Source organism: Suncus etruscus, chromosome 13 (genome assembly GCF_024139225.1).
Source record: "Suncus etruscus isolate mSunEtr1 chromosome 13, mSunEtr1.pri.cur, whole genome shotgun sequence".
NCBI lineage: Eukaryota > Metazoa > Chordata > Mammalia > Eulipotyphla > Soricidae > Suncus > Suncus etruscus.
The window spans coordinates 97,176,478-97,189,830 of record NC_064860.1 but is presented as its reverse complement, the minus strand read 5'-3'; the positions used below and the strand labels follow the sequence as shown (position 1 = coordinate 97,189,830).

General features: G+C 46.5%; 1 non-coding gene and 1 pseudogene across 1 annotated transcript; both read right to left on the bottom strand.

Annotated features, from left to right (window-relative positions):
* Nucleotides 1-3,150: 3,150 nt before the first annotated feature.
* LOC126025899 (centrosomal protein of 95 kDa-like) lies at nucleotides 3,151-7,428 on the bottom strand (annotated as a pseudogene).
* On the bottom strand, nucleotides 7,394-7,500 carry LOC126026793 (U6 spliceosomal RNA). The gene has a single exon (XR_007502012.1). It is a non-coding gene; the product is annotated as a U6 spliceosomal RNA (small nuclear RNA).
* Between the last annotated feature and the right edge of the window lie 5,853 nt (nucleotides 7,501-13,353).

Sequence of the window (13,353 nt, the reverse complement as noted above, 5' to 3'; positions counted from 1 at the left end):
CCCTGCCATCGTGGGGTTCCCTGGGATCTGGGTACTTTGGGAGCCTGTGTGACTGAGGTCACCCTGAGGACAGCCCTGAATCTAAGAAGAGGGCGGGCAGTAGGTTAGGCCACCATCTCCCCACTCCTTTTCCGCAGGAGAAGGGCTGAAGCTCTTGCTCTTCTCTTTGTAACCAGGGGCTGCATCTCTGCAGAGTGTGTGTGTGTGTGGGGGGGGGGGAGTAAGAAGGTGGTCCTCCCGCAGGTAGGCTCTGCTTCTTGCCTCTAGCCCCTGCACCCCATGTTCATTCAGTGTCTGAACAGTTTTTACTTTAGGCTAGGGGGTGCAGGGTAGGGCAGTCACAGTCAGACAGAGACCTGCCCCTTCCTACTCTCCCTCTCCAGACACAGCACCCCAAGATCCCAGGACCTCCCTCCCCATGTCCTGGGATGAGAACCCAGGCACCCCTGGATTCAGCTTCTGCTGCTGCAGGTTCCCCGCTTGGTAGGCAGAGAACACTCTACTGAATTCTGACTTACCTCTTTCCTGGGGGTTCATAGTCGGGGAAACTCAGGCAAGCGATAGGTGCTGGGCGGGGATAGGGGCGTGCTGGGTACCCAGCCTGGGCGGTGGGGGCCATAGTTAGGCTCCCACCATACTGTCCAGGGGCATTCCTCTGGGGGGATACGTTGGTGTACTGAATGGAGCCAGGGGACTCTGCCTGGAGCCGGGGGAGGCAGGCACTCCAGTTTGTATCTGACCACCAACATCAACTCCTCAGGAAGGACAGGCCCTAGGGGGCACTCGCTGCACCCCCTGAAAAAAAAAACCTTCAATCCGCATCCTACTGATGATGCAGCAGCCCCATCCTGAGGTCCCTAGAGATGCTCCCAGTCTATACAGTGAGTTGTGAAAGGTGGAACACTGGGGTGAGGTGGGGACTTGAGGCTTCCTTTTGTGTGTGTGTGTGTGTGTGTGTGTGTGTGTGTGTGTGTGTGTGTGTGTGCAAATCTCAGCAAAGTCAAATCTCTCTGCCCCTCCCCCAGTGTTTCCTTTTATGCATCTTCCGGGACCCACTCAACACTCCTTCCCTTATTGAAAAATGAAACTGAGTTATTACAGGGAAATGAAACAGAAGGAAGAAAGGAAGAATGGAAGAAAAGAGAAAGAACGAAAGGAAAGAGAAAGAAAAGAAATAAAAAGGATTTGCTCCCCCCCCCCCTCCCCGGATTCCCATCTTCTGCAAGGAACTGGCTCCTCCCCACACCAAGGTGGCCACCCCTGCCCAGGCCAGAGAGGAGAGTGGGGCAGGGATGCCTCGTCCCTGAGTTGGGGTGGGGTGGAAGGCACCCGGAGGATCTGCAGGGAGAGGCCCGGGGTTAGGGTTAGAGCATTTCTTCTCTCCCTATCTCTGAGGCCCTATCTTGAAACGGAACGGGGAGGTCTTGGGGAGAAGTTTCACTTTTGAGGGGTTGAATCCTGGCTCTGCCCGCTGGCCCTGACAGCAGCTTCGGGGTTCCCAAGGGGCCGGGCGTCTCAATAACAAAAGGCGCAACAAAAGGAGAAAATCCCTCCCCCACAAGCACCCCGCAGCTCTCCCTTAGGAAGATTGGGGTGGGGGCCAGGGAAGTCTGCAAAGCCCCCAATAACATTCTCATTTCCACCCCCAATTCCCAGGGGTCCAGGTTCCAGACTGAAGACAACCCCAGGATTTGGGAAGGTGGGGAGAGAGAGATAGAGATAGAGAGGGACAGACAGGCAGGCAGGCAGGCAGATAGACTGTCCGTGTTCTGCAACTCTTGGAGAGTTGTCTGAGGAGCCGGTTGGTCCATTCCCCTACGGGGTGACACTTCCCACTTCTAATCCTGCTGTTGGTGCAACTGCAGTGACAGTCTCGTCCAAACTTGGTCTGAGTGCTAGCGGCGCCCCTGGTTCCCTCTTACCTGCACACTTGCTGAAGGGAACGCACCCCACATCCTCTCTCTGCTCCCCTCAGTGTTCCCTTTTATGCATCTTCAGGGACCTACCCAACACTCCTCCCCTTATTGAGAAACAAAACTGAATTGCTTACATGGAAATGAAACAGAAAGAAGGAAGAGTGAAAGGAAAATGAAAGAACGAAAGGATAGAAAGGAAATAAAAAGAAAGAAAAAAGAAAAAAGAAAGAAAAAAAGAAAGAGAAAGAAAGAAAGTCAGAAAGTCGAAAGAAAGAAAGAAAGAAAGAAAGAAAGAAAGAAAGAAAGAAAGAAAGAAAGAAAGAAAGAAAGAAAAGAAAGAAGAAAGAGAAATAGAAAAATACGGATTAATTAAGATGCTCAGTCAGAGTGAGAAGGCAGAAAAGTTTCTAGGAAGTTTCTTGGAAATTTGAGGAGAAACAAGTGGAGGAACATCGCAGAGTTTGAAGATGGCTCAGTTTGTGCGGGTTATAGGAAAACTGGGTCTTTGTGCAGGGCCTCAAAAGGCTCTTAGGCATCTTGTGTCAATCAATGGACAGAAATGTTCCCGAGAAGGCAAAGGATCCTACAAAGAGGTCTGGCTGGGCTGACTCTTTGGGGTTGGCCATTTATGTTAGGACTTAACTATTTCCTTTTTTTGTTTGTTTGTTTTGTTTTGTTTTGTTTTTGTTTGTTTTGGGGCCACACCCGGCAGTGCTCAGGGGTTCCTCCTGGCTGTCTGCTCAGAAATAGCTCCTAGCAGGCATGGGGGACCATATAGGACACCAGGATTCGAACTAGCCACCTTAGGTCCTTGATTGGCTGCTTGCAAGGCAAACATCGCTGTGCTATCTCTCCGGGCCCATCTTCTTTTTTAAACATTAAAGAAAATTTTAATTAAAACATTGTTCATAAACTATTATAGAATGAGTACATTAGACATAGAAATTCATCTTCTGGTTTAGTTGACTGGCTCAATTCTGGTTCTGCCCTGGGAAATCCTTCAGAAGTCCCACTTAGGAAGTCATAAGGGATTTTTACTGAACTGAAAGAAGCCAGTTGAAGCTAGGCTCTGAAGTGGTTGGTTTCTAATTCCCAGAAGAAAGCATCGTCATCATTCTCTGTTACCATGTGCTGCAGTTTCTAATTTCCTTCTCCATCTTAGACCTCAACTCTCTTCACCTTACATAACGTCTGTGCCTGGATTTTCTCCCTGGCTTTGAGTTCTTGATGTTTCTGTGATATAGCTTCTGCCAGCAATGCAAACTGGTCTTTATAGTAGTTCTCCACTGAGTCCAGTTCATTCTGGTGATGTCTCTTTTGTTCATCTCGCTTTTCTTTGGCATAGTTTCTTAGGTCTCATAATCTTTTTTTTTAAATAAATTTATTTTTAATTATGAGAACAAAGATGCAAAGAAAGAGGAAAAGGTAAAGTTACAGTGGAAGGACAATCACCCATGAACAGAATTCTTAGAAGAAAACCCCTTGCTGATACCTTAATTTTTGAACTTTCAGCCAAAGAACATTAAGAAAAATAAAATAGAACCCATGTACAATTACTTTGTCCCTCAAGTCCCCAGATTGTAGTACATTATAACATTTCTAAGCAGTACACAAAGCAATCTAAGGTCATAAAACTTATGTAACTCCTCAAACATTGAAGGTATAGTATTTTCTTACATTTCCTTGCCCATGCATATTAGTTTAAGTTAATCACAAAAGTTTGTGTTTTTTTTTTTTTTTTTAAGGATTAGAGTCAAAGGAGCACCATATAAACGGTGTTAGAGTTGCAGCTATTGTTTGCATAGGCCCACCAAAATATGAGGGACATGGAAAGGAAAAGCCTTGGCCTAATTACGAGGAGACACTACCCCTGAAGTTTCCTGGCAGAAGACCAACTCTAGGCTCCAGGCAAACTAGTTTGTCCAATCAAGTCATTGTCTGTAGTGCCAATACACTTTTATTTTTTACAGTCTCTGTTGATGGTATCATGTTTCTGTATTAAAGATACTGAAATCTGCATATCTTAAATTGAAGTCAGGATGGTGTAGAGCATCCTCTAGTTTCACCTCACAATAAAAGGGCAATGCAGAGAGCCCTGTCCTGTAAGCAGGTCATTGTTGTCGAGTCTTCTTAGTGTTGAGGGAAGTCTCTTTTGAGAAGGTCAATGTCAGAGCAGTGGCAGGGTCTTCCCTGATAGAGAATTGCTTCCAGATGATGTTATAAATGACCTTGGATGTTTCGTAGTTAGCTTCTGTGGTTCAGGGGTGAATGGAGAATGCCTATTCTTCTGAGGCCTGTGCCAGGTCATTATGTCAATGTTCAGGGTGTAAGGACCCATTACTCTACAAGATTTCTGTGTTCCTACCTCTATTAGATAGGAACTTATTTGTATGTATAGTATTTTCCCATTTTAAGGTGCCTATACAAACAAGGAACAATGCCACATGGCGTTATAGGCCCATATGGGGCTGCAAGAACAAGTCCAAAAATCCCCATGACATGGTTAAACATAAGCATTAATCTGAGGGACTCTTTCATCAAAAATTCCTAATTGAACAGCTCACAGAAGAAAAGATAAAAAGTGGGGAAAATCTTCACTGTATAAGAGAATATTTAGTAAGAGTTATAGCTGTCAAAGAAAATAGACATAAAATATTCAAAAGCCATACGTGTCCATCTTAAGTCTTTTGAAATAGTAGGGGTTGTTAAATCCAGTGCACCATTTTGGTGTGTGATTGGGACTGTGAAGTACTGAAGTTAAAAAGGGTAAATGGGGGGTACTGATGCTTGGGGCTGATAGAGTTAAGGAGTGAAAATGAGCTTTACAGGGGTGTGCATATGGGCAGAATACAAGATGGATACTCTACATACACAAAACATAACCAAAGGATAGGATATACTATTAATATTTACTGTGTGCGTGGGGGCAATAGCCCCCGCGTGGTTTTGAACATGTAGACTGGTAAGAAATGGCCAAGAACTGCCTTAATAAAAATGAGCAGCTCTCAGCACCCTCCAATTTGGACCCACCATTTTTGGCTGCCTGTGCTGGGTCCCAGGGAAGACCTGGATGCCAGGGGGAAGGAGAGGGGATGGCTGGGGGCCTACCAAGGCTCCCAGCACCCCCAAGCAAGGGACAAGGCCTTCGAACTGGAGTCTCCCCAGACCCCATGCCGGCTAGAGCTGGCCTCTAGATCAAGAAAGGATTTGGTAAAGAACCGGAAGCCAGGATCTACTCGCCCTCCTCCCTGTGCCCTCCCCCCCTCACTGGGAGAAGGACGGGGAAAGCTTGGAATCCCCTCCAGGAGGGACCACCCAACACCCATTTTTTCTGGCCTCCTGGGCTGGGTCCCAGGAAAGGCCTGGAGGCGGGGGGGGGGGGGGGGCAGGAGAGGGGACGGCTGTGGGCCTACCAAGGCTCCCAGCACCCCCAAGCTAGGGACAAGGCCTTCAAACTGGGGTCTCCCCAGACCCCATGCTGGCTAGAGTTCAGGTCTCATAATCTTTGCTTCTGAATTTGTAAACCTTCTTCAAATAGTTTCTTAAATATCATTTCTTTCTGGGTCCTCATTCTCATTATTTTTGAATGTACGTGAACTCTATATTCATCATAATATTTTCGGGCAAGAACAATCTGCTGTCGATTTTCTTTTATCTTTGATTGGGTATACTTCTGCCTGTGAATGTGGTCCTTGAAGTCAGTTTCTTGTGATGTTCATAATCTTTCTTGACAAGTGCAGTGAGGAGTTCATGCTTCCTTAAGGCCTCTTCTATTTCGTCCTGGAGTTTCTTCTTTGATTGATTTTCTCTATACACATCTTTTTTGAGTTGTTCAATCTGTGCGATTTGCTTTTCCACATTTTGTTCAGTGTTTGGCCATAAACATAGAGAAATGGAAATTGCACCAGCATCAAAGGCAGGAGATTCTGATCATTTATTTTAATTGGAACTGCTTTGCTTGGCTTTGGCAAGCCATCTCTTGGGCTATGAGTTGTGGTTCTTCTAGAATACATCTTCCAGGGCTGACTGCATTTTGGAGTTCCTTTATGAACAAATTCTCTGTATATTTTCCTCCACTGTTTCCTCCTCGTCACTTATTCCTGGAGGTACAATATTCTCTTGAAAAAAAATTTTTTTTTTTTTTTTGGTTTTTGGGTCACACCCGGCAGCTCTCAGAGGTTACTCCTGGCTCTACGCTCAGAAATCGCTCCTGGCAGGCTCGGGGGACCATATGGGATACCGGGATTCGAACCACTGACTTTCTGCATGCAAGGCAAAAGCCCTACCTCCATGCTATCTTTTTGGCCCCAGTATTCTCTTGAATTTTATGTCTTCTTAATTCTTTTTCAAATGCTTCAGTCATTACCTTTGCCTGGAATCTCCGATGATCAGTTTCTCTAGGCTTCTGACTCTTACTCTCCATAAGGAACTGTTTGTTTTTATTTACTGGTGATGGAGAGAGTGAATCTATGGAGAGAGATCTATAGTGTGGCTTTCTATGCACAGCAGGTTCTGGCCTTCGCCTCTTCAGCTCACATTCCATGATTCTGTCACTGTGCTGAGATAGAGTGTTCCATTTGAACTTTCTCTTCGTAAGAGTCAGACTTCATAACTCGATCACCCAGAGCACTTTTTAACATCGAATCTAGTTCAGTGAACTGCTGGGAGAGTTTCTCTGACACTAACTGTAATCCATGCTCTGCCAACCTCTTTCTTAGTCTCTGAGAGAAAGATGAATCCCAGTTCATCCCAGTTCGAGGCTGCAGCTTTTTTTTTTTTCATGTCTTGTTCCTTTGGGCAGTTTCTCGTCATAGGGCTTTGAATTTAGATTGAATGTATTTCCTGTTTGTTATCCTCAGGCAACTTGGAGGTTAAGAAACTGCTTATTATCTGCTTCTGGGGTGGCCTCTCCAGCTTGAACGCAGATAGTCTCTTCCTGTAGGGTAAGGTGCTCGCTGCTCCAAGGGCTGGTAAGGGGGCTGTAAAGGAATAGCAGATTGGACCGGTTCCCCTAGCTTCCGAGCACTCAGCATCAGATCCACAGGAATTTCTGTGTCTTCAACAGAAAGACTAGACTAGACTTTGACAAAATTGGGGATGAGGGAGTTTCCAAGACTTCCTTACGTAATTTAAAATGTGGTCCAGTTGAGGTTTTAGAATGCATTTCATCAGCATCTCAAACACCATTGCTTCTTAGAGAAAAGGTATGTGCAGTAGCCTTCAGCCTAATGAGTTCACCAGCAGAATCTGCTTCATCTCCTTCCCAAGGTCCCAAGGCCTCAGAAATTGTGGAACACCTCCCAAAAGAAACTTTTCCCCATGATTTGGAATTTCTAATACACTCTTCTGCTTACAAAAATTCTCCTTCTTGAGATTGTTTAAAATACTCTTCAGTTTCACTTTTCTCATGAGATGTTTCACTGATACGTTCTGTAAGATATTTCAGCAATCCATCAAAGATTTTTAGAAGATTCTTAACAAAATATGGACACTTCAGGAATTTGCGTGTCATCCTTGCTCAGAGGCCATGCTAATGTTCTCTGTATCGTTCCAATTTTAATATATGTGCTGCCGAAGCGAGTGCAGGATTTAACTGCTTTCTTACTCTCCTGGTGAGCTTGAGCCCCAGAATTCTATGGTTTTGGGAGATTACAGGGTATTTAAAAATGGGGGTGGGGTGAGGCCAGGCACATGTGGGACTGCTCACAGCAGCTGGCAAGGGGAAATTGAGGTTTTCTCTTTTGCCAAGCCCTTATCCTGTGCTGACAGGTTTCAGTTCTTCCTGGTGCTCCAGCAGAGCTCTCTGTAGGCCTTGGCCTGGCAGCTCATGTTGTGAAAGGCTATAATTGCTGCGGAGGATGGTGTGTGGGCCAGCCCTCTCAGGTCAGAACATGGTGGACCACAGCCCTACAGGACATCTGAGCATCCCCCGATTGTAGAAAGGTAGGTTCTGGCTGCTCAGTTCTCCTTGGCTGCATGGGGAGCCACTTGCACGCATGGTGTGTTTCCTGGCTTGGACCACCCCAACCCCAGCAGTTGTCCCAAATCACCAATTCCTGTGATACATGCTCTGTGCTCCTCCTGGGTCCTGCACAGGGCTACTGGGAGCACCACACCCACATCTTCTTGGTGGATAGGGGATTTTTCTGAGTCTGGTTATCATCTATCTATAATCTATGTATCTCTATATCTGTCTATCCATTTATTTACCCATCATCTATGTATCCCTGTGTTGGGTTACTCCCTCAGTATACGTTTTGTTACTCATTGGTTGGAAACATATTTTTTATTGTTGTTTTGGGGTCACATCCAGCAGCATTCAGGGGTTACTCTTGGCTCTGCACTCAGAAATTGCTCCTGGCAGGATTAGGGGACCATATGGGATTCTGGGAATCGAACCTGAGTCTGTCCTGGGTCAGTTGCATGCAAGACAAATATCCTACCGCTGTGCTATCACTCCAGTACCATGTAGTGGTAGATATATGTTGACATTTCACATGGGGAGTTCTAATGACTTCTGAGGAGATAAAGCTATTTAAACTTTCATTCTATAATCTTTTTCTGTTATGGGTGTTCCCCATCTCCAATCCATAAAAATGGACAATGGCCCTGCCTATACCAGTACAACTTTTCAATCATTTTGCAAAGAATGACAAATCAAATATATCACTGAGCTGCCAGAGGCTGGCAATGTTTAAGCCACAGCATGAAAACAGCCAGGAAAGCTCCCAGAACCCATGGAGGAGGTGGCAGCCCCTTGCCAGAGCCAGGGCTCTCGAAGGGGAGTGCAAGACCTCATCTTTATCCTCATCCTCATTCTCAGGTGGGTCCTGGCTTGGCCCCAGAGAGGGGAAACAGAACCACTAAGGCTCTTGTAGGCCTGAACTGGACGTCACTCTCTTGGGGTCTGTGTACTGAGCTCTTTGGGGACTGCCCTCAAATGTGGCTACTCTCCAATAATTGGTATCAATCTGCTGAAAGAGGTGGCAGGCCAACTTTCCATGTGGGCTGGGCTTTGATTTGCTCTGGTGAATCGAATCAGCCTTTTTGTCCTCTGAAACTTTCGAGGAGGCTGGGAAAATATCAAGGCTGGCACCTTCCTCAAATTACCTGCAGAACTTGGTGTGTGGGGGTGAGGGAGACAGGTTACACTGACCTCTCCACAGATGAGCCCCAAGCCATGTCTGCACCTCAGGCCACATGCCAAGGAAGAAAGCATGAATAGCAGGCCTGGTGCCCAAGGGACCAGGGGTGGTGAGTGCGGCTGCTGTGACCCAAGTGGGGAGTTGGCACCCCCTGATGAGTCAAAGAAGTACCAGCTCAGAACCCAGCTGGTTCAGGTCCCCAGGGACTACCTCTTCCTGTTTTAGTTCAGTTTTGTTTTGGGGCCACACCTGCTCAGGAATCACTCTTGGCATCACTTGGGGACCATGTTCGATGCTGGGAGGATGGAACTGGGGTTGATTGCATGCAAAGCCTGCTCGCTACCTGCTCTGTTTCAGTTTTTTGTTTTTGTTTTCATTTGTTTGTTTGTTTTAGGGCCACATCCAGTGGTGCCCTGGGGTTACTCCTGACTCTACACTCAAGAATCACTCCTGGGGCCGGGTAGGTGGCGCTGGAGGTAAGGTGTCTGCCTTGCAAGCGCTAGCCAAGGAAGGACCGCGGTTCGATCCCCTGGCGTCCCATATGGTCCCCCCAAGCCAGGGGCGATTTCTGAGCACATAGCCAGGAGTAACCCCTGAGCGTCAAACGGGTGTGGCCCAAAAACCAAAAAAAAAAAAAAAAAAAAAAGAATCACTCCTGACAGATACAGGGGATCCTATGGGATGCTATGGATCAAACCCAGTAGACAATGTGCAAGGCAAACATCCTTCCTGCTGTTACCACTTTGGCACCCAGTTGTGTGGTGCCTTTTTTTGTTTTGTTTTGATTTGTGTGTTTTGGGTTTTTTTGGGGGGGGGGCGGGGCACACCCAGTGATGCTCAGGCCTTACTCCTGGTTCTGCTCTCAGATATCGCTCCTGCCTTGGGGGGACCATATGGGGTGCAGGGAGATAGAACCGTGATCTGTCCTAGGCTAGCACACACAAGGCAGACGCCTTACCACTTGTACCACTGCTCCAGCCCCCTGTTTTGTTATGTTTTGGAAACCGCAAGTGGTGCCAGATGTTCCCCTCCTGGGGAGAAGCTGCTCAGAAATCAGCCCAACTTGCAGTAAGGAAGGATGGCAGTTCCCTGTATGATGGCTGGATTCCAGGAGTGAACAATGACCCGATAGAGACACTATTCCTCTAAGAGGAAGGGGTTTCCCACTGTCACATCATGTCTTTACATCCATCATCTAAAACTGGAAACAGCCACCTTCAACTTCATCATCAACTAGTGACTGTTGGGAAATATTTTGGAACTTTCTGAACAGCAATGTTCTCTGTCTCTGCTGGACAAATTGACAAAGCAAACATACAACAAGGATGCACTGACCTTGAAGTAAAAATGGAAGAGATGGACACAGAGACATATGGGCAGCCCTTCACCCTCAAAGCTGGGTACATATTCTTCTCTAGTGCACAGAGGGCATTCTGCACAATACAGCAAACTCTGGGTTCCAGCACTGAGCTCCTGATGTTAATCAGAAAGATAGAAATCAGGGTCCAGAGCAAGAGTACAGCAGTAAGGCATTTGCCTTGCACACAGTCGAACAAGGATGGACCTGAGTTCAATCCCCGGGCATCTCATATGGTCCCCTGAGCCTGCCAGGAGCGATTTCTGAGTGCAGAGTCAGGAGTAACACCTGAGTACTGCTGGGTGTGACCCCAAACAACAACAATAACAACAACAACAACAACAAAAGGAAGATAGAAGTCAGTATCAAGTTTCCTCTTAGACCCTGAAACTTTGAAAATGGAAATTAATTACAACCGAAAAGAAGGGAAATAAAAAAGAACTCAAACATTTAGAAATGAGACCCAAAAAAATTAATGAGAAAGGATCTTCAGAATTCAAAAAGACCATGGAAACAAAATCTCTGGAAACTAAAACGAAGAGGCATAGGAAAGGAAGCCACAGATGGTCAAAAGGCATCAGAACTGGGGAGTTCTAATTCAGGGCGGAGCTGACTTGGGAAGTTGGTGACTGGGGGAGTTGGTGACTCTCTTTGGGGAGACTTTGGAGGGAGGCAGGTATGCTGGCCAGGTGTGCTGTTGATGAAGTATGCACGAAACCATTATTAATAACATTGTTAAAGAAATCAAAGCCAGAGATCAGTCAGACATCCGCATCCCTGTGACCACAGGGTCCCAGGGACAGACTGAAAGTGTAGGCAGTGAAGAGCTTCGAGGAAGGAGCTTTTCATCATGTAGCACTTTGATTCTCGAGTCTTGGGAATGTACCACCTAGTTGTACATGAGAAATAAAAGGGCTTAAACATCAGTAAGGCACGAGCAACATAAAGAAAAGGCTGGGCACCGAGAAGCATGAGACGAGGAAACCATTATTTGAGGAGGAGACAATATTTCTTAGTGGAAAAGCTCAGAAAAATCAAAGTTGAAAGGAAAAATGTAGTCAGAGAAAATATGTCCATTCACCTTCACCAGTTATAAGAGAAAGACACAAACACACACACAGACACACACACACACACACACACACACAGACACACACACACACACAAACTCACAGAACTTTCAGATACATAGGAATCATTTCAAATATCTTCTACAATTTTTGCTATTGGATTGGAGAGAAAAGACAGTGGGGATGGAGTTGGCCTTGCACATGTCTGGCCAAGGTTCCATTCCCGGCATCTCTACCGGGAGTGATCCAGGAGCTCAGAGCCAGGAGACAGCCCTGAGCACCAGGGGGTGTGGCTCAAAATGAAAAACCACCACCACCACCACCACCAACAACAACAAAAAAAATAAAAAAGTAAAAATCTGGGCCCGGAGAGAGAGCACAGCGGCATTTGCCTTGCAAGCAGCCGATCCAGGACCAAAGGTGGTTGGTTTGAATCCCAGTGTCCCATAGGGTCCCCCATGCCTGCCAGGAGCTATTTCTTTTTTTCTTTCTTTTTTTGTTTTTGTTTTTGGGCCACACCTGGCATTGCTCAGGGGTTACTTCTGGCTGTCTGCTCAGAAATAGCTCCTGGCAGGCACGGGGGACCCTATGGGACACCGGGATTTGAACCAACCACCTTTGGTCCTGGATCGCTGCTTGCAAGGCAAACGCCACTGTGCTATCAGGAGCTATTTCTGAGCAGACAGCCAGGAGTAACCCCTGAGCAACGCCGGGTGTGGCCCAAAAACCAAAAAAAAAAAAAAAAAAAAAAAAGTAAAAATCTGATTAAATGATAAAATAAAATAATCCTGTAACATGGGGCCAGGGAGGTGACTCAAAGGGTTGAGTATCTATTGTTTATTCAGGAACCGCAGTTCCAGTCCAGCATTTCATGTTCCCCAGAGACCCTCCTGGTTGCTAAGTGCGTGGTCCTTGAATACTACATTGTCTCTGAGCACAGCATTATTTAAAAAAAAAAAAAAATTCCCCAGAGCCCAGTAGATGGGGCATTTGCCTTGCATATGTCTGACCCAGGCAGGGCTCTCAAACTCAATTTACCTGGGGGCCGCAGGAGGCAAAGTCGGGGTGATCCTTGAGTGCAAAGTCAGTAGTAAGCCCTGAACATTGGGGGGTGTGACCCAAACAACTAAAACAAAACAAAACAAAAAAAGATTCCTCTAGGGCAGGGCCACAAAATGTAGTCCGGAAGGCAGGAAACCTCTGATACAGCATCACGTATGATCCTTAGAGCCTGCTAGGCGTGATTCCTGAGTGCAAAACCAGAAAGTAATAACTCTGATCACTGCCAGGGTGCCTGTAGATAGAGGCCTTTGAATTAGTCCTCATTTGTGTCTGAATTGGTTTCCTTTGGTTTTGTTTCCCCATTGCCTTCTCATCTGGCTTTTCCCCCTTCCCCTTGGGGGTGGGACTTTGTTTTGATCTCAAGAAAGGCTGGTCAGGAGGCCTTAGCTGGGAACTGCCATCTAGGCTTGTGGTTCCACGTGGTGGAGTGACTGGCTTGTGGGTGAACAGTTTGCAGTGTGAGTTTCCGGCCTGCTATTCCTTTCCAACTGTGTAGGTCATTTCCTGCTTCAGACTTGCTGCCAGACCTGTGTCTCTTGTCCTACCCAGATAGGGGCTTGGTATTCTTTCTTCCCCTCTGGGAATTGTGAAATGCACAACCTACCATTCAACAGTGGCCCTCCCCACAACAAAACAAAACAAGACAAAATTCTAATTCCTGAAGCCTGAGCATGATAGTACACCAAGAAGGACATTTGCACTGCGTGCAGCCAATCTAGGCTGGATCCCTGGCATCCAATGTGGTTGCTTGAGCACTGCCAGGAGTAAGCCCAGAACACTGCCAGGTGTGGTTCTGAAAAAAA